At 35.5% G+C, this 23,661-nt stretch overlaps 1 protein-coding gene across 1 annotated transcript in view; it reads right to left on the reverse strand.

The window, feature by feature from the left end:
* The window catches only part of ADAMTS3 (ADAM metallopeptidase with thrombospondin type 1 motif 3), a 256,615-nt gene that overhangs the window by 71,551 nt on the left and 161,403 nt on the right, over nucleotides 1-23,661 (reverse strand). The window lies entirely within an intron of this gene.

Consider the following 23,661-nt stretch of genomic DNA (forward strand, 5'->3'; position numbering starts at 1 on the left):
CCAAAGTCATAAAAATGTGGAATTAAAAATGCATATTACCCATAAAATGAAAATACTGAAGTGGTCATCTACATTTTTTTAAAATCTGAAGTCCTATGCTCATTTGAATAATACTGATCAAACAGTTTTGACTTATTTTCGGATGAAGGTTTTTTTTTTTTAAATTGTGATTTAGTCACACTCCTCAGCAATAAAAAAAGAATAAGCTATGGATACATAACTAATACACAGAAATCAATAGCATTTCTATACACTAACAATGAAGTCCCAGAAAGAGAAATTTAAAAAACAACACTATTCATAATTGCACCAAAAAAAAAGCAAATACCTAGGAAAAAACTTAACCAAAAGAGATGAAAGACTTGTACTCTGGAAACTATACAACACTGATTAAAAAAAAAAAAAAAAAACGGACTATAACACAAACGAATGGAAAGATACTCCACACTCACGGAATGGAAGAATTAATATTGTTAAAATGTCCATATTATCCAAAGCATTCTACAGATTCAATGCTGTTCCTATCAAAATACCAATAGCATTTTTCACAGAACTACAGCAAATAATACTAAAATTTCTATAGGACCCCAGAAGACCCTGAAAAGCCAAAGCTATCCTGAGAAAGAACAAAGCTGGAGGTATTCCATATTTCAAGATGGACTACTGAGCTGTAGCAATCAATACGGTACTGACACAAAAACAGACACATAGATCAATGGAATTGAATAGGGAACCCAGAAATAAGCCCATGCACACATGGTCAATTAGTCTATGACAAAAGAGGCAAGGATATCCAGTGGGGATAAGACAGTCTTTTTAATAAATGGTGCTGGGAAAATTGGACAGCTCCATGTAGAATAATGAAACTCCTTTCTAATACCATCCACCAAAATAAGCTCAAAATGGATTATTCTGAGACCTGAAACCTTAAAAATCCTAGCAGAGGACACAGGCAGTAATTTCTCTGACATTGAACATAGTAACAGTTTTCTAGAAACAGCTCCTAAGACAAGTGAAACAAAACAAAAACAAACCATTGGGACTACACCAAAATAAAACCTTTCCCCAGTGAGGGAAACCATCAACAGAACAAGAAGACAACTTACTGAATGGGAGTAGGTATTTGCAAATGATATGTGAAATAAGGGGTTAATACCCAAAATGCAGAAAGGTTAATTTTATAATCCTCTCATAGGTAGTCAATACATTTAAGCCATAATAATTCCTGCAAACTTAGGGTAAATTATGACAGAACAATATTTGATATCAAATACTATGAGAGGAATAGTGTAACTTCTAGCCCAAAATAACATTATCCAAGTTAAATTTAATAACAGCATGTTTAGCATTCAAATAAAATTGTTGAGGCATTCCTAAAGTGAATTTCCACTAAAGATACTTATTTGCTAAAAGAAAACTATTCTTAGTCTAACAAATAAAATCCACTAGAGGAAAGAAGTATTATTGAATTTACATTTTATTCATATAAATACAAGCTTATAATATAGTCTCCCACATAGTACTGATCATATGGAAGCAACAAAATCGGGCATATTTTTATATCTTCTAGTTCTTTACACATATGGAATACAGGCTTTCTAAAAGATTTTATTTATTTGAGAGAGAGAGAGAGAGCACAAGCCAGTGGAGGGGCAAAGGGAGAAAGAGAAGCAGACACCGTGATGAGCAGGGGGCCCAACGCTGACAATCCCAAGACCCTGAGATCATCACCTGAGCCCAAGTCAGACACTTAACTAAGCCACCCAGGTGCCCCTGGAATATTAACAGTTGTTTTAATACATTATTTTCTATAATTTCTGTCACTTATGGATCAGTTTTGACTGATTTTTCTCATCATTGTGGGTTGCACTTTCCTATTCCTCTGCACGCTTGCTAATTTTGATCAGATGTCTGACACAGTGAATCTTACCTTGCTGGTTGCTGATGTATTCTTTTTTTTTTTTTTTTTTTTTTAAATTTATGATAGTCACACACAGAGAGAGAGAGAGAGAGAGAGGCAGAGACATAGGCAGAGGGAGAAGCAGGCTCCATGCACCGGGAGCCTGATGTGGGACTCAATTCCGGGTCTCCAGGATCGCACCCTGGGCCAAAGGCAGGCGCCAAACCGCTGCGCCACCCAGGGATCCCTGCTGATGTATTCCTATTCCTGTAAATATTCTTGAGCTTTATTCTTGTATGCAAATGACCTGAAAACAATTTGGTCATCTCAGGTATTGCTTTTTAGATTAATTAGAAAGGACCAGAGCAGTGCTCATCTAGAGCTAATTATTCACCACTACTGAGTGAAGACCTTTCTGTGTGCTCCATCCAATGCTGGGTGAATCATGACATGGTTTAGTCTGCCTAGTTTGAACAGGCACTATTCCCAGCCCCATGCAAGCATGGGCACTGTTACCTCTAATTCTCTCAAGTGGTTCCTTTCCAAACTTTTCAAAATTTCCCCACATATATGTGCTGATTAGGACTTGAGTAAATACTAAAGAGAACCCCCTTCAGATCTTCAGATCTTGCATAGTTCTCTTGTCTCTTATAGTTCTGGGAACTCTGGCCACCTTCATCTCCCAGACTCTCCGCTCTGGCTTCTCCACTTAGTGTCAGGCTCAACCTGGTTGTCCTTCTCTGAGATTCAGATTAAAAATCCTCTAGGCAGTAAAATGGGCTAATGCTGAGGCTCACTTTATTTGTTTCTCATATCTCAGAGATCCCTACCCTTCACTGCCAGATATCTGGTATCTTGAAGACTATTATTTCATATATTTTGTCCATTTTTGGTTGTTTAAAGCAGGAGGGTAAATCCAGTCTCTGTTGTTCCATCTTGGCCAAGAGCAGAAGTTCACTTAATTTGGTTTGGCTAAGAAGACACTATAGTTTAGAAACTTGGATTTATAGGCATGTTATTCAGTAACATGACTTAGAATTTTCTACAGCAATTCAGCTTTCCCTAAATAGCTTCTTATACATATTTACTTGGACTTATGGAAGTTAAGTAGTAGCAAAATGTTCAGTGTAAAAACCCTGACAACACTCTCAATTTAAAAAAAAATCATACTTTCATAAGATATTAAATCTCCTTGAATATGTCCTTGCAACATGATATCACATGCAAAAAAAAAAAAAGATATATTTAAGGTTGAGCAGCATTTAGGAAATCTCAAAAAATATGTATATTCTGGGATGCCTGGGTGGCTTAGCAGCTGAGCGTCTGCTTTCAGCTCAGGGCGTGATCCCAGAGTGCCGCGATTGAGTCCCATATCGGGCTCCCTGCATGGAGCCTGCTTCTCCCTCTGCCTGTGTCTCTGTGTCTCTCATGAATAAATAAATAAATAAAATCTTAAAAATATATGTGTGTATTCTGTCCACCTTACTCCGAAAACAATCTGAATTGCTTTGTTCATTAAAAGCTGGCTGAGCCAAGACTTATTGTAAATGTGCTTACAGAAAGAAACTGTCTTTCAGAGTAGCCATCCCCCTCAAATCTGCTTGTTACTTAACACAAACATTGGAGAGAAATTTTAAAAACCTAAAATCTTAGCAAACATAGGGATCACCTTACAATCCAAAGAACACAATGTTTTAAATAGTCACTGAAAATGTTTTGCACTTTTTTTTTTAAGATTTTATTTATTTATTCATGAGAGACACAGAGAGAGAAAGGCAGAGACACAGGCCGAGAGAGAAGCAGGTCTCATGCAGGGAGCCTGATGTGGGACTCGATCCTGGGTTTCCAGGATCAGGCCCTGAGCTGAAGGCGGTGCTAAACCACTGAGCCACCCGGACTGCCCTGCACTGAGTTTTGTAAAGAATTATAAACTAGTTTTTTTTTTTTTTTAATCATATTTAGATAGGAGAAAATTGGGAGTCAACTGCAGGAAGTCATGTTTCAGAGGTGAAGGTGACAAATCCCTTAAACAAGGGTTTACTATGGGACATTTCTGCAAATCAACAAGGGCCCCTTCAAGCAGGATAAAACTGCTCACTCAAAAAAAAAATCATCTCATGAAAAAGGAAGTGAGGGTAGCCCAGGTGGTTCAGCGCTTTAGCGCCACCTTCGGCCTAGGATCCTGGAGATCCGAGATCGAGTCCCGCTTCGGGCTCCCTGCATGAAGGCTGCTTCTCCCTCTGCCTGTGTCTCTGTCTCTCTCTCTCTCTCTCTGTGTGTGTCTCTCATGGATAAATAAATACAAATAATAATAAAATCTTCAAAAAAAAGTGAGACCTTTTTGCATTTTTAGTTCAAGAAATCTAAACATCTATATGTTCAGCTCAAATCAAGGAATGGCCTATTTGATGGGTTCACACATGTAGTGAAAACATTCAACCACTGGTTGTCATTGAAGTCAATAAATACTGATATTTTCGGGCAGCCCTGGTGGCTCAGCGGTTTAGCACTGCCTTCAGCCCAGGACGTGATTCTGGAGACCCAGGATCCAGTCCCTGCATGGAGCCTGCTTCTCCCTCTGCCTGTGTCTCTGCCTCTCTCGATTGCTCTCTCTCGCTCTCTCTGTCTCTCATGAATAAACAAATAAAATATTTAAAAAAAAAAGATATTTTCTTTAAATATCAGAAATCCAGACAAGTCTCTCTGCAGATACCCAGACAACTCTGTTTCTAAGCCAGTATGAGTTGATTTCATGTCAACTCATTTGGTAGTTCTGAAGATCTAGTAGATCAGTTATACAAAAAGAAGTTTCACAAATGGAAATACTAGGATTACTAGCATTCCTTTCTCTGCTCACCCCCTCTTTGCTAGATTTCCTTACTCTCCTCCTCACTTCCTTGCACCCATCTATTTCCAAACATTTCTTGAGTACCTTTTTGGCATAGAATCTGTCCTAGCTTCTGGGAATAAAAGGTGAATAATCCCCAGTTCCTATCATTGAGGCAGTCACAATTTAATGGGGCGAGGGGAAGACAGATAAACATACTTTGATACAAGATAAGTATATAACAGAAGAACCAGCTGACTCTACTAGAAGAAATTAATATTTCAACAGAGGAAATGAAATCTGGGCTGGATTTTAAGAGACTCACAGGAGTGAGACATGTGGAGAAAGAGGAAGGGCCATTCCATACAATGACCTTTGTGCAGAAGACATAAAAAGTCCTGACAAATTGGTGGAACAGAACTTCAGAAAGGATGGAACAAAAAGTAAGTGAAGATTTGTGTTGAGAAATGTGGTCATTAGGGGAGATCCTGAAGAAGCTGAAATATTTTATACACAGGTTTAGAGCTGGGTTTGCTGGGGTTAGTTCTGTATCATGCCTGCTATCCTTGCATAAATATTAATAGTGCTTCCTTCACTCTCAGATGTGGCCTCATTTGAACTACAAAGCAGGCAGCCAGCTTACTTACAGGTCTCTTGGTATCAGAATGTGATTTTTAGAAGGAGTACAAAAGCTATATGATTCTCCTTTGTGCACTTACATTCAATGATAACAGAGGGGCTAGAATAATAGGCCTTCCAGGTAGCGTTGCAGTGATGTTCCTTCCTAGTTGTGCAAACATGGGTGGTGAATATGAGTATTTGGCAGTCAACATCCATTCCAACCTCCTTGTGTTGTCTGCGCCTGCAGAAGTGGGAACTATGCCCCAAAGCGCTTGCAGCAAGGATTCCAGGTGGGGATTTGGTGATGCCAAGTAGCATCAGTTTTGAATTCAGGAGTGGCAGATGTGGTTGGGGAGACACTGTTGGACTGGGACGTTCTCCAGCACCATCCTACGTCTAGTGGCAGGCTGTGTGGAGGCTGTGAGGAAAGTGTACAGCAGTAGGGTCAATTTATTATCCTCAGAGAAGTCTTCATTCTTGGAGTCACCAGGTCCAGTGGCAGCTCGCTCATTCTCCCTCTCCCTGGCCCGAGCCACAACAGCGGCTGCCCGGGTGGGCCACTCCTATATCATTCTAAGAACTAGCCCTGGAGCTCAAGCCCAGCGGCCCACTCCTCCAATCCTTCCAACAATTTAATGCACACTTAATTCTTTATATTAAATCGTTTCATGCTTAAAATAGCTAGTGTGGTTTCAATTTCCTGGAACTGAACCTTGACATATATATGGTAAGTTATTTAACAAAACTGGGCCTTAAATCCACAGCCATGTAATAAGAGGGCTGGGCTATTCAGCGATCTGCAAGATCTCTCCTACCTCTAGAATTTGCATCCACAATTCTATAATTTTTTAAAGTTTGCCTAACACCTCCATTTTTCCTCTCCAGCAGCCCTCAGGAACTGCTTTCAACCTGGCCTCTAGCTTACATTTCCATATAACTATTTCACTAAGATCACTATTAATAAACTTCTAGTAGAGAATGCACCAAAAGCCATAGGATGTGTACAAGACAGCCATTCATTCATTGAACAAATATTTATTGAGCACCTATTAATGCCAGGTGCTCCTAACGAATATTTTACAAATTCTTTGGCCTAGCCCAAACATTTGTTTAGACGAAACATTCCTGGAAGTATATTTTGTCTTTGTCTTGTTTGCAATTTAATAATAACTGTCACTCCCCCAACCTCTAAATACCCCCTTCTCCACCCTCTTCCATTCCGGGCTTCCATCAATGCTACTGCTTCTTTATAGAAACTGACCTGACAAATCAGGATTTCTTTTTCCTTCTTTATAGACCAGTGTCTCCATTTCCAGCCCATTTTGCTTTCCTTAATAGGGTGAATCATCACACATTCAACTCCACATTTTATTCTTCTCCACGCTTAGTTTTCCAGAAGTCTTTTCAAGTGGTCCTTTGATGGATCCTGTGCTCCTCACAATTGGCTGAAAATCACCCAAGATCCTTTGCTTTCATATTCCTTGGACAAACCATTCAGTTATCAAATTTTAATACCTTTTTAACCTTAAGCTACATATCCTGAGTTACAGAACATTTCTACGTTGCTGTTCCAGTGTCTTCTCACTGTAATTATTTCTAAAGCATTAACTTATTTCCATATGATAATCCTTCACCAATCTTCTTGTACTTCTTCTCCAGGCAATCAAAACTGACATCATTTTTACTTTCCTTGCCTCATTAGGCCATTCCCAAGTTCTGATAATTCTTGCTATACACTATTCTTAGATTTGCCATTCTTCCTGCAATTCTGCATCCAGTATCATATCCCAGGTTTTGTATTAGACTGTCTTCTCTTTCCCTGTGTTCTGTCTCCAACTATCCTATATTCGGCCACTTAAATTATCTCCTTTAAATATTATCACAAGAGCCTTGGTAGAGCAAATTTCCTTTCTTTATTAAATCTAAACCTTTTGTCAGTGGCCAAATATTTCACTATACCTAAATGACATACCACTTATTGTAGTCTGGTTTCATTTTTTTCTAGAAGAGTTAACCTAATTGTCATTACACAGACAACTCTTTTTTGCCATTTTGCTTACTTCATCAGCCTAAAATGTTGTTCATCTGAACGAAACACTATCTCAAAAAATCCTTAAAGGAATTGATCAAAGTGTTTCCTGTTCAATAATCATTTCATATGACTCTAATCAATATATTAAGCAGTTGTAGAGGACTTCTATTAATGTTTGTAAAGCCAAAACTTTAAAACATAAAGTGTTGAAGGGTATATCCATGTTCTACATTTTTTCTCTTAACAGATATCAGAGTAAGTCCTTGGTAAAGCAAAGAACAGTCACAGATGATAAAATTCATCACAGCATAGAACTTCATATAACAGCAGACCCAAAAGCGATGTGTGTACTATATAATATTTGTTATAATATAGTTGTACTCACATAAGCATATGATATATGAGGGTTATTTCACCTTTATCTTATTTACTTTGGAACTCTTCTTTATATTCACTTCATGGTACTAAAGACAGAGGAACATAAATGTTCTTGAATGCAAAAAAACTTTTGTGATTAAAAAAAGTCTTATAATCATTGCATCCATTTTTTTTTTAATGGCGAAATATGCTAAAAAGTAGTCCAATGAGCCTGGACACATTAAGAAATCAATTAATGTTTGTTAAATAAATAGGTGGGTAAGACAGCAGTTAAGTTGTTGAGTTTAAAGAAAATGGGGATAGAAACAGATTAAAACCTATCAGTGTGCATTAAGTGAAAGAATGAAAAAAATATAACTAATTATTACTGAAGTTTCTGATAGGAATAGAAATGATAACACCAAAGAAAAATTGAAGACAAGTTAAATAACCAGAAGTAGGTATACAATTAAATAAATTCTATCCTATAATACTCACAGAGATACACACTATAATATATATGATATTATAGTTCATGTACATAGATATCTGTAACATAGTTAAGCCTCATTATTCATGAATCTTTCTATTTGTGAATTTGTTTATTCAATAAAATTTATTTGTAACCCCGAGGTCAATACTGGCACTACGTTCTCAGTCATCTGTGGACATTCACAGAGTGGCAAAAAAAATTCAATAAACCAGAAAAGAAAATAAAAAATAATTATGATTTATATGGGAGAAATATATATGTCAATATTTCCAGATGACATGATTGTGTTTATAGAAATCCAAAAGAATCTGCAGACCAACTATTAGAATTTATAAGTGAATTAAGCAAGTCACTGAATGCAAAGCAAAAAAAAAAAAAATCACTTGGATTTTATATATTAATGGCAAAGGATGAGAAATAAAACTTATCAGCAACTAAAAATAATACTACATAAAAAAGTATAAAAAATCAAAGTCTTAGGAAAACTGAGCTAAGATGTGCAAGACCTCTGCACTGAAAACTATAAACATTACTTAAAGATAATGAGTCACAGAGTTGGAGAAAATATTTGCAACACATATCTGACAAAGTATTCATATTCAGAATATATAAGTATTCCTACAAAACAATAAGATAGACATTCAATATTTAAAAGTGTCCTTAATCATGCATTTCACAGAAATAGTAATCTAATAGCCAATAGGTGTATATAAAGGTTCTCAACATTTTTAGACATCAGGTAAAACAAATTAAAGCCACATAAAACATACCTGCTACAAAACTTAAATTAGAAAATAAAATTTTCCCCAAATCCCAAGCATTGGATAGGATTTGGATCAATTGGAACTCTTAAACACTCCAGGTGGGAATGTCTATCAGTACACTAGTTTGTTAATCATTCAGCATTACCTACTCAAGTTGAATACACACATGCCCTAAGACACAGCAATTCTATTATATAAAAACTGAACAGAAGTGGGTGCATATGTTTATGAGTATTCATAGCTATTTATAATAGCTAAAACCAGAACATGGATTGGATGGATAAACTATAGTAAATGCATATGATGAACAGTATAGGGGAATAAAAAAGAACAAACTGCCTCAGCATGCAGCAACTTGGATTATCCTTATAGAATAATGTTAAGTTAATGAAACTAGACCAAAAAAAGAACAAATATTGTATGGTTCAATTTATATTATATTTATTTCATGGAAAAGCCAAAATATGCTATGTTGATAGAATTCAGAATGGTGATTACCTCTGCTGGGTACTGAACTAGAAGATGGTACGAGGTAAGCTTTTGGAATAGTGGAAATGTTCTATTACAACTTGTAATGGTTAGATGTGTAAACATTGAGCTGAAAACAAGATTTGTGAATTTACTATATATATTATAGATCAAGACAAAACTACAAAAAATAAAACAATATTTAAACATAAATCTATTCCATCATATGTTAATGCATTGTTGGACACAAGTGTAGAAATACAACTTAGGAGAATATCATAAAAATCCCTGAAGGATGCAACAGAGAAATCTAAATTGATAGAAAATAATTTATGCAAGAGTGGCAAAAGACCTCCCACAAACACTGCCTTCTTTCTTCCCCAAAAAAGTGACTCGATAACAAAATACTTTAAATCCAGCTACAAAATGTAGTCCCTAGGGGGTGGAATGTCTGATGAACGCAAGCCTAGCAGAATACATAGGACGTCTGCCAGAGTTTTGTCAAAGAATGCCTATGAAATCACTCTCCACAAGTTCTTCCCTCTATATTCTTGACATGAGATAAACCGCTTTAGTATTTATGTATATTAGACATTCCTTTAGTATTCCGTATAGGTTTTTAAATAAAACCAGTTGGTACTTTAGATACCTTAGGAAAAAAAAGTTTCTCTGCAGCATACTTGTGTGCTAATCACCTAATTTTTGGGTCTCCACCTAGATATTTTCCTGAAGTCAGTCTGCAATGGGCCTAGAATCTGCATTTCAAGAAGCACACAGGAGACCCTGAATCAAGTGGTTTAGGTTACCCATTTGTGACATGCTTCCCTATGCTACTGTATCAACTATTCATTTTAAGTTCATTTGCTTATTTTAAAAATATAGTGTCTTTTCTCTATGTGATCTTAGTTTGGATGATAGAATTTAGTACAATAAGCAATACACTATGTCCTTATCTTTCAAAAATATCATAAATCTTTTATCTGCTATTTAGATTTTATCTTTCTCAGTCACATCAGTGTAACAACATTAACTTATTAAATAATCCTAGAAGGAAAGTAATTGAAGTAATGTCTTTCCATATTATTTAATAATTATATGCATAGAACAATTTTTCACCATGTAAAATATTAATTTTTTATTAGTAAGAGAGGTAATTCAAACTTGGACCAGGGCTATATGAATCTGCCAACACATACATTCAGGGTTAATGGAATTCAACCATTTAAAAGACCAATGTGTACTGGTCTCCAAAATATTGGAGAAAAATTATAAAGCGAATTTACCTGGGCTGATTCAAAGACAGATATGTGAGGCTTTCCAAAATAAACAAAAAGAAAAAAAAAGAGAAAACATGAAACAAAGAATAATCTGACAAAGACTGAAGAGACTAGAGAGGAATAAATAACCTGCAATTTAAATTGGGATTTTAAATTTCAGGCAGAAATTCAAGTTGTTTTAAGTGAGAGAGCAAAAGGTCCTATCATGCAGAGAACATATTAGAAAGTAGAGGTACAACAGTCAACAAAATTAATTTTTACTGCTGAAAAAATAATTTCTTAAATAAGAAAAAAACAAAACAAAATAAAACAGTGAACCAGATTAGTATTATTTATATTATGAATCTTAGAAAATCCCCTTGACTTTTTTGCTTCTGCACCAATATGAAAAGGAGAGACCTACCCTAGACCTCAAGGTATTATTGTGCAAATAATGAATGAAGATTAATGAATTGTTTTGTTTATCAAAATACAGTACATAGTTATTCAGACTCTTGTGTTTTCCATTTATACTAATTACATTATATGAGTTAATATCTTAATAACAGTATCATGAGCATGAAAAAATAAGCGAATGCTATAGTGAAACTCTACTATGGGGAAAAAGCCATATGAAAAAAATATATGCTGGGCACCTGGGTGACTCAGTCAGTTAACTGGCTGCCTTGGGCTCAGGTCATGATCTCAAGGTCCTGTTTGGAGGGGAGTCTGCCTCTCCCTCTCCCCCAGCTCATGCTCTCCCCCCAAACCTCTCTCTCAAATAAATAAAATCTTAAAAAAAAGAAAAACTATATATTTAATTACTAAATCTTTCAGTGAAAGAACACAATTACATCCCCCTCCCACTGAACTCCCACTGATACTAGACATTGTTTGAATTTGAAGGTGCTAAAAACACTAAGACCTTGTTTGGTTCAGCAATAGCATTTTAAAGGATATCCCAGCAATGCTAATGAAATGCATACTACCTAACAAGCACTTAAAATGCTAAAAGAATGAATACATCCTAATTATTAGTAATCCTATCAACGCTCATGCACATCACCACTTCACTGTAACAAATACACTGTCAATGAATTATCATCATGGGTAAAAACAAAACAATCTTTTAGCTTTGAGAAGCTCACAAAATTAGGAAGCCACACTGAAAGACTGAGTATTATCATCATTAGTATTAATTTGTATGTAATTAATGACTACTTTTTATTACAAAATTATAAGGAGAATTATTCTAAGGGAAGGAAGACAGAAAACGAAGCAAATTATTATCTTAACTTTAAATGTGGAAAAGGCAATTGCAGCTTGCTGATCGCACCAGGTTATTTACATTGGATGATGGCAGTCCTAATTTTTCCAATCCTTTTTTTTTTTTTTACCGGGGTAAGACTGTATAGTTATAGAATCACTCTGACTGCCTTGATGGCCTTTTCTTTTATTTATCCCTGCATAATTTCTGTGCAGGATACAATCTCATGACAATGGCTTATACTATCAACGTATCTTTTCCCTTGAATTCCCTACTCTCTGGTAGTGACCAGTGCTATAACCATGATGTTGTTTAAATCAAGCAATGCTGTAGCCTGCTGAAAAGGATATACACAATCTGAAAGGCCATGGTCTCATAAGATTGTACAGGAGTTAACAAATATCAAAAGGAAACTTCTTTTTAGAGACTTTTTTTTCCTAATTTTTGACTGCCTGACACAGCAAAAATTTTGTACAAATACAATTACCTGCTTGACTTTCTTCATGTAAGTAAAGGGAGACTGAGTATTTTAGCTATACCCAAATGAACATGTATTACCAAAGAAGTAATGATTTTTGTTTGAATTTTTTTGTTGAATTTTTACCCAAATGAACATGTATTACCAAAGAAGAATACCAGTGGTTTTCTGTATTATGAAATACAGACACACACACACACACACACACACACACACACACACTCCAAAATAAAAGAATGTAAAATATTTACATTTGCTTATTGGCACCTCCTAGACTATCATACCTAAGATATTTTCTTCTGTTGTTTTTATACTAATATAATTGAAATATTCTTTCAAAAATATATTTTAAATATAAATACTAACAAATATCTCTATTTTCCCTCTGTGGTATAAAACAAGCATATGCGATAAAAGAATTTTCTTCAAAATTGCAATTTTATTCTTCCTTATTTAATATACATCTCATTAACCACAAAACTAATACTGTATAGTCTAGGAACCATTGTAACAGTTTTAATATATTAAATAATCTTCACAGGAACCTTATGAAACATTACTGTTTCCATTTTAGAGATGAGTAAAATGAACCACAGATACAGCGAGTTGCCTAGAATAACAGAATTAGGGAGAAACGCTGGTGTTTGAACTCAAACTGGAGTCTGGCTCCAGAATCCATCCTCTTACTGTGCTATCCTACTTTTCCGAGCGATTCAGTTTGAACTTGTGCAGGTCAAACAATAGCAACAACAATATACGGAATATAAAACTTCTCAAAAAATCTGGAACATATTACATTAAAATGGTGGCTATGCTTTAATATTTTCAAAACCATTATTTTACAAAGATTTACCCATCATAATAAAACATGAGCAAGGACATGAAAGGCCAAGGAACATAGCAGTCATCAACAACAAAAACTACAGTAGCATTTTTTAAAAGATTTTATTTATTTATTTATTTGACACAGAGAGAGAGAGAGAGAGAGCACAAGCAAGGGGAGTGGCAGGGAGGGGGAGAGGGAGAGGGAGAAGCAGGCTCCCCGCTGAGCAGAGAGCCCGATGCAGATGTGATGTGGGGCTCAATCCCAGGACCTGGGTCATGACCTGAGCCAAAGGCAGATGTCTAACCGACTGGGCCCTCCAAGCACCCCACAATAGCACTTTATAAATACATCTACCTTGCTCTTTCTACATGTACTTAAGTTTCTATTTGTTTTGCCTCCCCTACTAATTCTGGAAACTTGCATTCCCCACACCTATACAATATAAGGTCTAGCACATAAATATAAGGCATTCAGTAAATGATGATTGAGGAATTTTAGACTTGTGGGAGCAATAAAAATTAAGGACAATACTGTCTTCTGCCACATATGAACAAAATTGTCTCAGAGGCTAATATCTACTAGATATGATCTCATGATTGCATAAAGATACGCCTCGCTGTGTGGTCCTAAGGATAGCAGGTTATTGGGTAGAGAAATGAGAAACATTTTAGCATGGCTGGAAACCCGCTCAAATTCCAACTTCCTTGTATTGCTGGTAAATATTTTACTTATACCTGACAAACTCTTTTTAGAAACCTTTCCCACATCACAATGTCATTCATGCCTCCCAATGAGTCGTTATGCCTACCTTTCTTATATGTGTAACAGACCTATGTTATAGTATTATTTGTGACTATTCTATTTGGCTGCACTGGAAACTGTCTGAAGGCAAGTAAACATCAGGATTACTGCACACAGTCTTGCAGGCTGTGTACTGTACAAGGGCACCCCATCTAAAGAGATGCTGTAAACGTCATGGTATCATAGATCGGTATATATTTATCATCAATTCTGGTGTGTGACAAGAAAGTTTCTTGAAGAGGAAGTCCTTCATTTTCTACTTCAAAGTTTCTAGAACATAGAAGGCACTCAAAAAACATTTATATAAAGAAGCACATCAAAAACTGAATCAATAACTAATGAACAAAAAATTAATATGCTAAATATTGGTTTTATCTTTCAAATTGATGTGTAAGGAAAAACAAATTCAGTATAATAGATAACAGATTCAGGTGTGAAAAAGTGAAAGCTATTTTGGCAATAAATACTCATGAATTTTATGGTCTGAAGACATGTAAAGCAAATTCTCTAAAGTGAGTATCATAAGTTCTATCGTTCCACCTCAACAGTAATAGTACCAACATGGGAACCTGGGTTTAGGAATTTTCTCTGTCTTTCATTATGCTTATAAACTTTCAAGTCACAAAGCAAGATGAGCACTCTTATTTAGGTTTAAATACATGTTTTTACTTTCAGATCTTCAAGGGCACTATATCCAAAAGATCCGTAAATAGGACAGGAGGCATTAACAAAACAACATGACAAAATGGCCTGTATTTTTTGCTCCCTACTCTTTCATTTAATCATTGTTTTCTCACTACTTGTTGTGTATAAATGCTATGTTGAGTACTAGCATTCTTTAGTCAGATTAATGTCACCAAACTTCTTCCTTAGCAAGATTACAGCTTTTCACTATTTTGACATTTACTCTTGGGTTAGGATAGAGGATACTACTAATGTGGATGATGTGAAATTTTTAATTTTAACCCACGTTGCCAGGGGCATAATAAAATTAAATCCACGTTTCAGGTAGTTTGTGCTCTGAATGAGGGGTATACTCAGATTTCCCAGGTTATGCTCCTTAGAGTTCCTGTTAGTAAACGGTCTTTGCATTTAAATGTATAACATACATATATTGTGAATCTCAGCAGGGAAAAACAAATAGGTTAGAATTTCCAAAAGTGATGAATGGCATCAAGCCACAAATTTGGGAAACACTGAGGCAGATAAATAGAAAGAAAACCAGACCAAGGAAATAAAATCCAAAGACAAAAGGAAAATTGTAGAATCAATCATAAAGAAAAATATCACTTTCAAGGAACAACAATATGACTGGCAACTTGACTTCCCAATAGAGATGATGACAGTCAAAAGGCAGTAGAAACATATTTTTAAAGCACTAAAAAAGACATATTCCATTAAAATAACCTTCAAGAGTAGGGAAAAATTAAGTTATTCTCAGCAATACCAGAAGCTGAGAGAGAGGAACGGAATGGATTCTCCTTTGGAACCCCCAGAAGGAACCAATCCTACTGACAGCTAGCCTATAGATTGCATAAGAATAAATCTCTGTGTTTTTAGACCTCCAAGTTTGTAGTACTTTCATGGAAGCCCTAAGAAGCTAATACAATTACATTAAGTGGAAACTGAATATGTATTTTAATTGAAAAACAAAGACCGTCATATTACATGAGGAAAACAAAATTTAAAAAGTGGCAGTATGGGACACCTGGATGGCTCAGTTAGTTAAGCATCTGACTCTTGATTTTGGCTCAGGCCATGATCTCAGGGTTGTGAGAGTGAGCCCCACATTAAGATTCTCTCTCTCCCTCTCCCTCTGCAAGCCCCCCAAAGCAGCAACATGGGGCTTACAAGAGGCATACCTTAAGTACTAAGAAAGGTTAAAAATGAAAGGATGGATAAGGTGCACCAAGAAAACACTGAAGAAAGTAAAGATGTAGCTCTACTAGTATCAGATAAGCTAGACTTTAAGTCAAGGAGCTTAATAAAAAATAAAATCATAAGATTTTAAAAATTCAATCCATTAGGAAGAACTAGCAATTAAAAAATACATAACAATTTTAAATGTACATGCAACTGATTATATAGCTTAATAACACTTAAAGCAAAAATTGACAGAACCGGGCAGCCTGGGTGGCTCAGTGGTTTAGCACTGCCTTCAGCCTGGGGCGTGATCTTGGAGACCTGGGATCCAGTCCCACGTCAGTCTCCCTGTATGGAGCCTGCTTCTCTCTCTGCCTGTGTTTCTGCCTCTGTGTGTGTGTGTGTCTTTCACGAATAAATAAATAAAATCTTAAAAACAATTTTGACAGAACCAATTTAGTTGGTAATTTTAACACAACTAACACTAACTGAAGAACAGATCTACAAAAACAGTACGTTTCTAGATGACATGAATAACACAATAAACAAAAACTGACTTGGTAACAAACAGCACTATATCCAACAATGACAGAACTCACATTCTTTTCAAGTGATCAAGGAACTTTTGTCTATTGCTGAACCTTAACATTTTATGCTGGGCCTTAAAGTAAGTCTGAACAGATTCCAGAGAACTGAAATCATTCAGTGTCATCCCACTACAATGGAATTAAGCAAGAAATCAAAAGCAAAATGACAACTAGAAATCTCCGAACACGGAAAGTAAACAATATAATCATAAACCATGCTGTGAAGAAGACATCACAGTGGAAACCTAGAAAATATTTTGAACTAAATTACAGCATATTAGAATTTGTGGGATGCACATAAAGCTCTACTTACAGGGAAAATTTATAAGCTTGAATGCCTAAATTGGAGTGTGAAAAAAGAGTAAATATCAACTTTCTAAATATTCATCTCAAGAAGTTAGAATAGGAAAAACAAATCAAGTCATTAAACTAGATAAAGTAACAGAAAAGCAGAAAAAAATAGAAACAAACACACAATAGGAAAAATAATCAACACAGCCAAAAATTAAATCTGTGGAAAGAATATGTATTAGACTTCTACAAAGATCTATCAGAGAGAGACAAGATACAAATCCCAAATATAAGAAATGAAAAACAGAATCCCATTATAGATCCCTTAAAAATCTGTAAGAATAAGATGAGATCAAAATTTTATGCCAATAAACTTTATAAGAAATAAACAAATACCTCGAACAATACGTTATTAAAGATGATACACAAAGAAATAGAAAATGTGAATTGTACTATATCTAAAAGAAAATTGAATATGTCAGTAAAACCTATCCTGAAACTGAAAGGATTCTATGGGCAAACTATGAAAATTAATAACTGAAGTTAGCAAGAAAGATGAATGTAAAGTCAATATAAAAATCATTTTTCTACATGCAAGAAACACACCAAATTTTTTTAAGATGGAATTCACAATGGTATCAAAAAATATCAGATGACCAGGAATATATCTAACAAAAGATATGCAATACTTCTATACTGAAAAGAATAAAATGGTATTGAGGGAAAATAAGAAGACCTAAATAAGTACAACAATTAACTGTGTTCATAGCTTCAATGATTCATTATTATAAAGATGTCAATTCTCCCCAAATTAATTTTTAAATTAAGCACAATCCCAATAAAAATATCAATATGGTTTTTTGTGTGTGAAAGCTAGGAAAAATTTTAAAATTACAGGGCAATACAGAGGGTCAAAACCAGCCATGGTAATCTTTAAAAAGTAGCACAGATTTGAAAAACTTACACCATCACATATAAAAATCTTTTGGAAAGTTAAACCAGTTAAAACAGCAGAACACTGAAGCAAAGACTGACAAAGAGGCCAACGGAAGAGAAGAGAATCCAGAACAGACCCACCGACCTGTGATCACCCAAAATACAAGACAACACTACCATGAAATGGGAACGAATGGCATTTCTGTAAATGTTGCTAGGTCAACTGGACATCCATATGGGGACAAAAAGGAATCTTGAACTATACCTCATAAAAAAAAGCACAAAAAACAAAAGTAGATGGTTTCAAATCGAAATATGAAAGAAAAAACAGGAGAGCATTTAAATGAAAACAGAGACCAACTTCAGGACTTTAAGAGACAAAAATTCTTTAAGAGATCCTGAAAACCCTATGTTAACTACATGTAATGTATGTAAAATGGTGTTTCATATAAAAACATAAAACTATATGTAAGACTCCATGTTAACTATAGGAAAATTTATCTACATTTGATTTTAAGACCTGTTCATCAAAAAACTCCAAGAAAGTAAGAAGTAAGCCAAAATGTGAGAAAAAGATACTTGTTTCGTATATATATATATAATATATATATACATATATATATTATATATATATATACACACACACACGTGCATAAAGAACTCCTATTCTACAAATCAATAACAAAAAAACACACTCTAATAGAAAAATGGATAAAACACTTAGGCAATTAACCAGAGGATATTTAAATGATCAATAAACATATGATAAGATGCTTGGCCTTAACTGTCACCAAGGAAATGTTAATAAACAGAATGAGATATCACCACACACCTCCGAAATGTCTAAAATTAAAATAATAAGAATAATAACAATAACAGAAACAACAGCAATACAAAGTGTTGATGAGGATGTGGAACAAGTAGATTTCTTAAATACTTTCTCTTAATAACATATACTGATAAAGCCACTCTGAAAACTGGAACTATCTACTAAAGTTGAATATATGACACAGAAACTTCACTCCTACATATACACCCATTGGAAATATATGTGTATGTGCACCAAAACTATGCACAAGATGTTTGTAACAGCCCTATTTATAATAGCCAAAAATGGAAACAACTCAGTCCATTAACAATAAGATGGATAAAGATTGTGGCATGCCCATGCAATGGAAAATTATACAGTGATGAAGTATAGCTACATACATATGGATGAATTTCAAAAAAATTTTGAGTAAAAGAAACTAGATGCAAAAAACCACATACCATATACTTTTGTTTATTAAAAGTTCAAAATCAGGCAAAACTAAGTTATGGTGTTTGAAGTCAAAATAGTAGTGTGAGAAGTTGGGGTGCTGACAATGCCATTAATCAAATATAAATTGTAATACATTCATGAAAAGAGTAATGATTCCACAACTTAATGAAGAACATTATAGAATATGCATAGTGCCTATTTCGTCTTTTCCCCAGACAAAATGTGGTAAAAAGAATCTAAAAAAACAAAAGTTTTCATAGCCTATGGCTATATTGGCAATACATATATATATTATATATATAATATATATATGAAGTGCATACTTTGTAAGCTATTCTGTATTTTTTTCATTTGGACAAAATTAAAAACATGTATTTATATAATTAAGTATTTATTTAATTAACCTTTTAGTCTATTGCATGTTTGGAAATAGTTCTCTCTCTCTCTCCCTCTTTCTTTTTTTTCTTTTTTTTTTTGGTATAGAATTCCCTAATATTATTATTTTCCTGCTATGCTTTGAATCATCCAAACCAAAAGTTGTTTTTAGCATTAAGCAGCTAACCCAGAAGGCAAAGAAAACCAGTCACAAGAGATTATCTCCTTCAGGACTGTACTAGAATTATTACACATATGAATTATTTAAAAATTGGATAATTTTACGTGGCAAAAGGAAGAAGAAAGTTATAAATAGAAAAGAGCAAAAGATGTCACTAATTATTAACTAGGCAATATGAAAATAAACGCTTCCATAAATAGATTTTTATATTTTTTCCTTACACTAAATTTTCTTCCACTTCTGTTTCTTCCATCCTGTTCACATCGGTGGATTATTTATTGCCATTTCAGTTATATATTTCAAGAGAATGAGGTGACTGATTATATTTTTGCATAGTTGCTTGGTTTAAAATGCTGTGAAAGGAATTTATTTTTAAACCTGAAAACTGTTACTATGACATCAAAAAAAAAAAAATGACAATAGAAATGACTAGCAGAGAAATACCCTAAACAACACCTTTAGTTCTAGTGATTATAATTATTTAAGATCTCTTGCCCTTGATCCAAGCAATTACTAGTTTTAAGTGAGAATAGATGCTTCTAGAAACCCCGAGAGCTACTACCTGAGCGTTATTGTTCAAGTTCTACATGAATGTCTTAAACGCTTCCCACACCTCACACATTGCTACACGAAAGGAGATCCTTGTTTATAGTGGCAGTTCTGAGCCAGTAGCTCTGAAATGTTTCCTCCCACTAACAGTTCCTTATCCAGACCTTCCAGGCTATCTATTTTATTACCAATTCTCCCCATTTCTTTCATTTCTAGCATTATCTCACTCTTCAGTCTCTGCCTGCCCCACAAATCAGCCTCCGGCAACCTTGACTAAATACTCTTGTTTTATCCCCGTGAATTAGCAAAAAGGCCCAGCAAGCTTGCTTTTACCATAGGAATTGCCCCCAAGCAGCTTACGCACTTCTGAGGATTCAGTCCATCTCATGTGACCAATATTTTTTTGAGGGCCTACTACGTGTCCGGCATTCTGCCAGGTGCTAAAAAGAAAACGATGAGTAAAACAGACTCTTGGCCCTTGGAGAGCTTTGATGGAAAAGACAGAGCTGAAACAAGAAAATGCACAGATACATGATCACAGACTGTAATGAGTGCTAGGAAGAGAAAATACCTGGGCAAGGGTATTCCCAGGGCACATGATAGTTGGCCTGACCCAGGCTGCAGGGTCAGGAAGGGCTTCCAAGAAAATGACATTCAGCCAAGATCTATACAGTGATAATTAGGAAGGGAGCCATACCAAGCAGGAACTTGCATGGCAGATGTGGATCTGTGCCCATGAAAGGGGGGAAGTTTGTTTTGGGAAATTATTAAATAATGAACGGGGATAGGGAATAACTCTGACATTTGAAAAGAGAGAACTAATTTAAGATATATTCCAGTGCAAGGATTATCACTGCAAACGAGAAAACTAATCACTCTTATCTTCAGCGTTGCCAAGAGCCTCTCTGTACCTCCAAAAAAGAAACTGAAAAAGGACCCAGAGATCAGGACATTATGTGGCATGAAATTCTATAAGGGAAAATACAAGGGGAAAGTTGCAAAGCATGGAGAAGAAGACAGGGTCAAAATACCATACATCAGAGATAGGGCAGCAAGAGAAACAGGAGAGGCAAGTATAAGGTGGACATGACGTATAAACTTGCCAAATCACGATGTTGTGTACCTGATACTAAGGTACACAACATCGTGTGTCAACTATACCCCCAAAATTAAAAATAGATAAATACGTTTGTTTGTTTGTTTGTTTGTTTTAAAAAGACAGACATCAAAAGATGGCCCTTAGATAAGATCAGAGTTTCCAAGTTTTAAATACATATGCCCAAATATATGTAACAGGTCATATATACTGTCTCTATACTGTCATATATGAGTAAGTCACAAAAGAATAAGCATTTGAAGTTAGAGCAATTTCATTCACAATGTCATATGCAGGGGGGGAAATATATTCACCCAGAGAAGTAGAATGACACAGCAGTTCTTTTTTCACTCATCTCTGCTCTATGTTTAAGTTGGACAGCTCCTGCGATTCAGATATTATCAAGAGGGTACTTAGCATTAATCCCAACAGAGGCTGCACACAATTATTCCATATCAGCCTGGACATTCGTTAAGTACCTGTCACTGTGAACGCAGAGAGGTCAGGTGGACAGGGTGCTGGACTTGAGTCCCGATTTAACGTCTCTAAAGGCCTGAGTCACTGAACCTCTTGACAGTGAGTCAACGCATTAGAATCACCTGGAGGGCTTATGAGAACACAGGCTGCCTAGTCCCACGCCCACCGTTTCTGGCTCATTTGGTCCAGGCTGGAGCCTAAAAAGTACATTTCTGACCTGTTTTAGGTGAGGCTGATATTTCTGATTTTGAGAACCTTTGCTCTAAGGATAAGTTTCCTTATTTGCAAAATGAGGATATTACTGACTCCAAGGCCCACCTCACAGAGTTTTTTAATAAAACCAGTATGTCCTCTAAGGATTTACAGTGCTTTATATTTTTATTCTATCTCGCTACGATATAAGGACAGTATCTTTGAATGACTGAATGCCTACATTTGATTAATAAAATGATACCATGTGAGCTTAAGGGAGTAATGATCAAATACCTAGAAATTCTTCCATAGGTGGCATTCATTTAAATGCCATAAACAGGAATTCATATATTGAAAAAGAGAGAGGAAGTCTAGGAAGTTATGTAGCCAATACTCTTAACACTGTTTTACCAGATATTAAAATATTAAAATACTTCCCTACTGCAGATAACTGCTGTCCAAGCCATCCCCTGAGCGTTGCAGACCACAAAGGCATCTTAAAGGGAAATGCCTGTCATAGCAAGGTACTGCCACCACCCTGCCTCAGCACTTGGGCCAATGCCTGTTCTGAATGGTGTGTGTCCATGCCACACTGGCAGTTAAATGCTTTGAATAGCACCCTCAGAAAGGAGAGGGGAGGGGATGGTTGCTAGCTCCTTGAACACACCTTTCTAGATCATTTTGTTGCAAATGGGTTCTTCCTCTGCATCTTTATCTTCTATCATCTAAGAAGTCCCAGGAGACTGGGAAAGTATAATGGAGTAAGGAGAAACATCAAAGGGGAAAAAGGGATTCAGGGTTATATGTTATTGCAGAATAACTTCACTTGGGTATTGCTAAAACCTACTCAGAAAAGTCAATTTAGAAAGGCCTAAAGGAGAAAGGACACAGCAGTCACAGAGCATGACTGGTCTATGTCTGCCTCTCTGTTCCAGCAATTTCCAAATCTACATAAACTTCCCTCTACAGATGCTACAAGTATTCCAAATTGCCATCCAGTGTGACACGACTCCATTGCCAACAGCTCTGTCACCTTGAGCAAGTTAGGTCTACAGCCTTGACATTTTGAGTGGCCTTTGATGTTGCCAAGCATTGGACAAAATAAGGAATTTCTACTCTGAAGCTAAGTCAATGTGGTCTCTACTTGTACTCAGAGAAAGGGCATTTTCTCCATTATCTCAGTTCAAATTTCTGAACTCAAAAACTGTGATTCACTAACTCACAACAAAAAGCTAGAAATAAGAATGAATAATTGCTCTGAATCTCTTCAAATATTTATTCCTGAATAAACTACTTCAAAGAGTGCTGGCTCTTTATACATAATCTGAGTAATGAGGAGGGAAGAATGCATGTTTACGATCATAAAGAATCTCATCCCAGGAAGTGTTTTCTAGAAAAATTCTCTTCCACAAATGGAATCAAAATGGATAATAATAATCCATTTAAATTCTGTGGAAATCTATGAAGGAATTTAGTCAGAAACACCAGTCTTTTAACATGGGCAAGATTTTTATAAGTTGCTTCTTGTGTAAAAGTTAAAAACAGAACTACCCTATGATCTAGTAATCATACTATGGGACATTTACACCCAAAATAAAAAAACATGAATTCAAAAGAACACATGCATCCCTATGTTTATTGCAGCATTATTTACCATGACCAAATTATGGAAACATCCTAAGTGTCCATCGGCAGATAAATGGATAAAGAATTTTGCTATATATGTTTTTTCTGTCATACGTATGACATATATTCTGTCGTAT

This window comes from Vulpes lagopus, chromosome 12 (genome assembly GCF_018345385.1).
Source record: "Vulpes lagopus strain Blue_001 chromosome 12, ASM1834538v1, whole genome shotgun sequence".
Lineage (NCBI taxonomy): Eukaryota > Metazoa > Chordata > Mammalia > Carnivora > Canidae > Vulpes > Vulpes lagopus.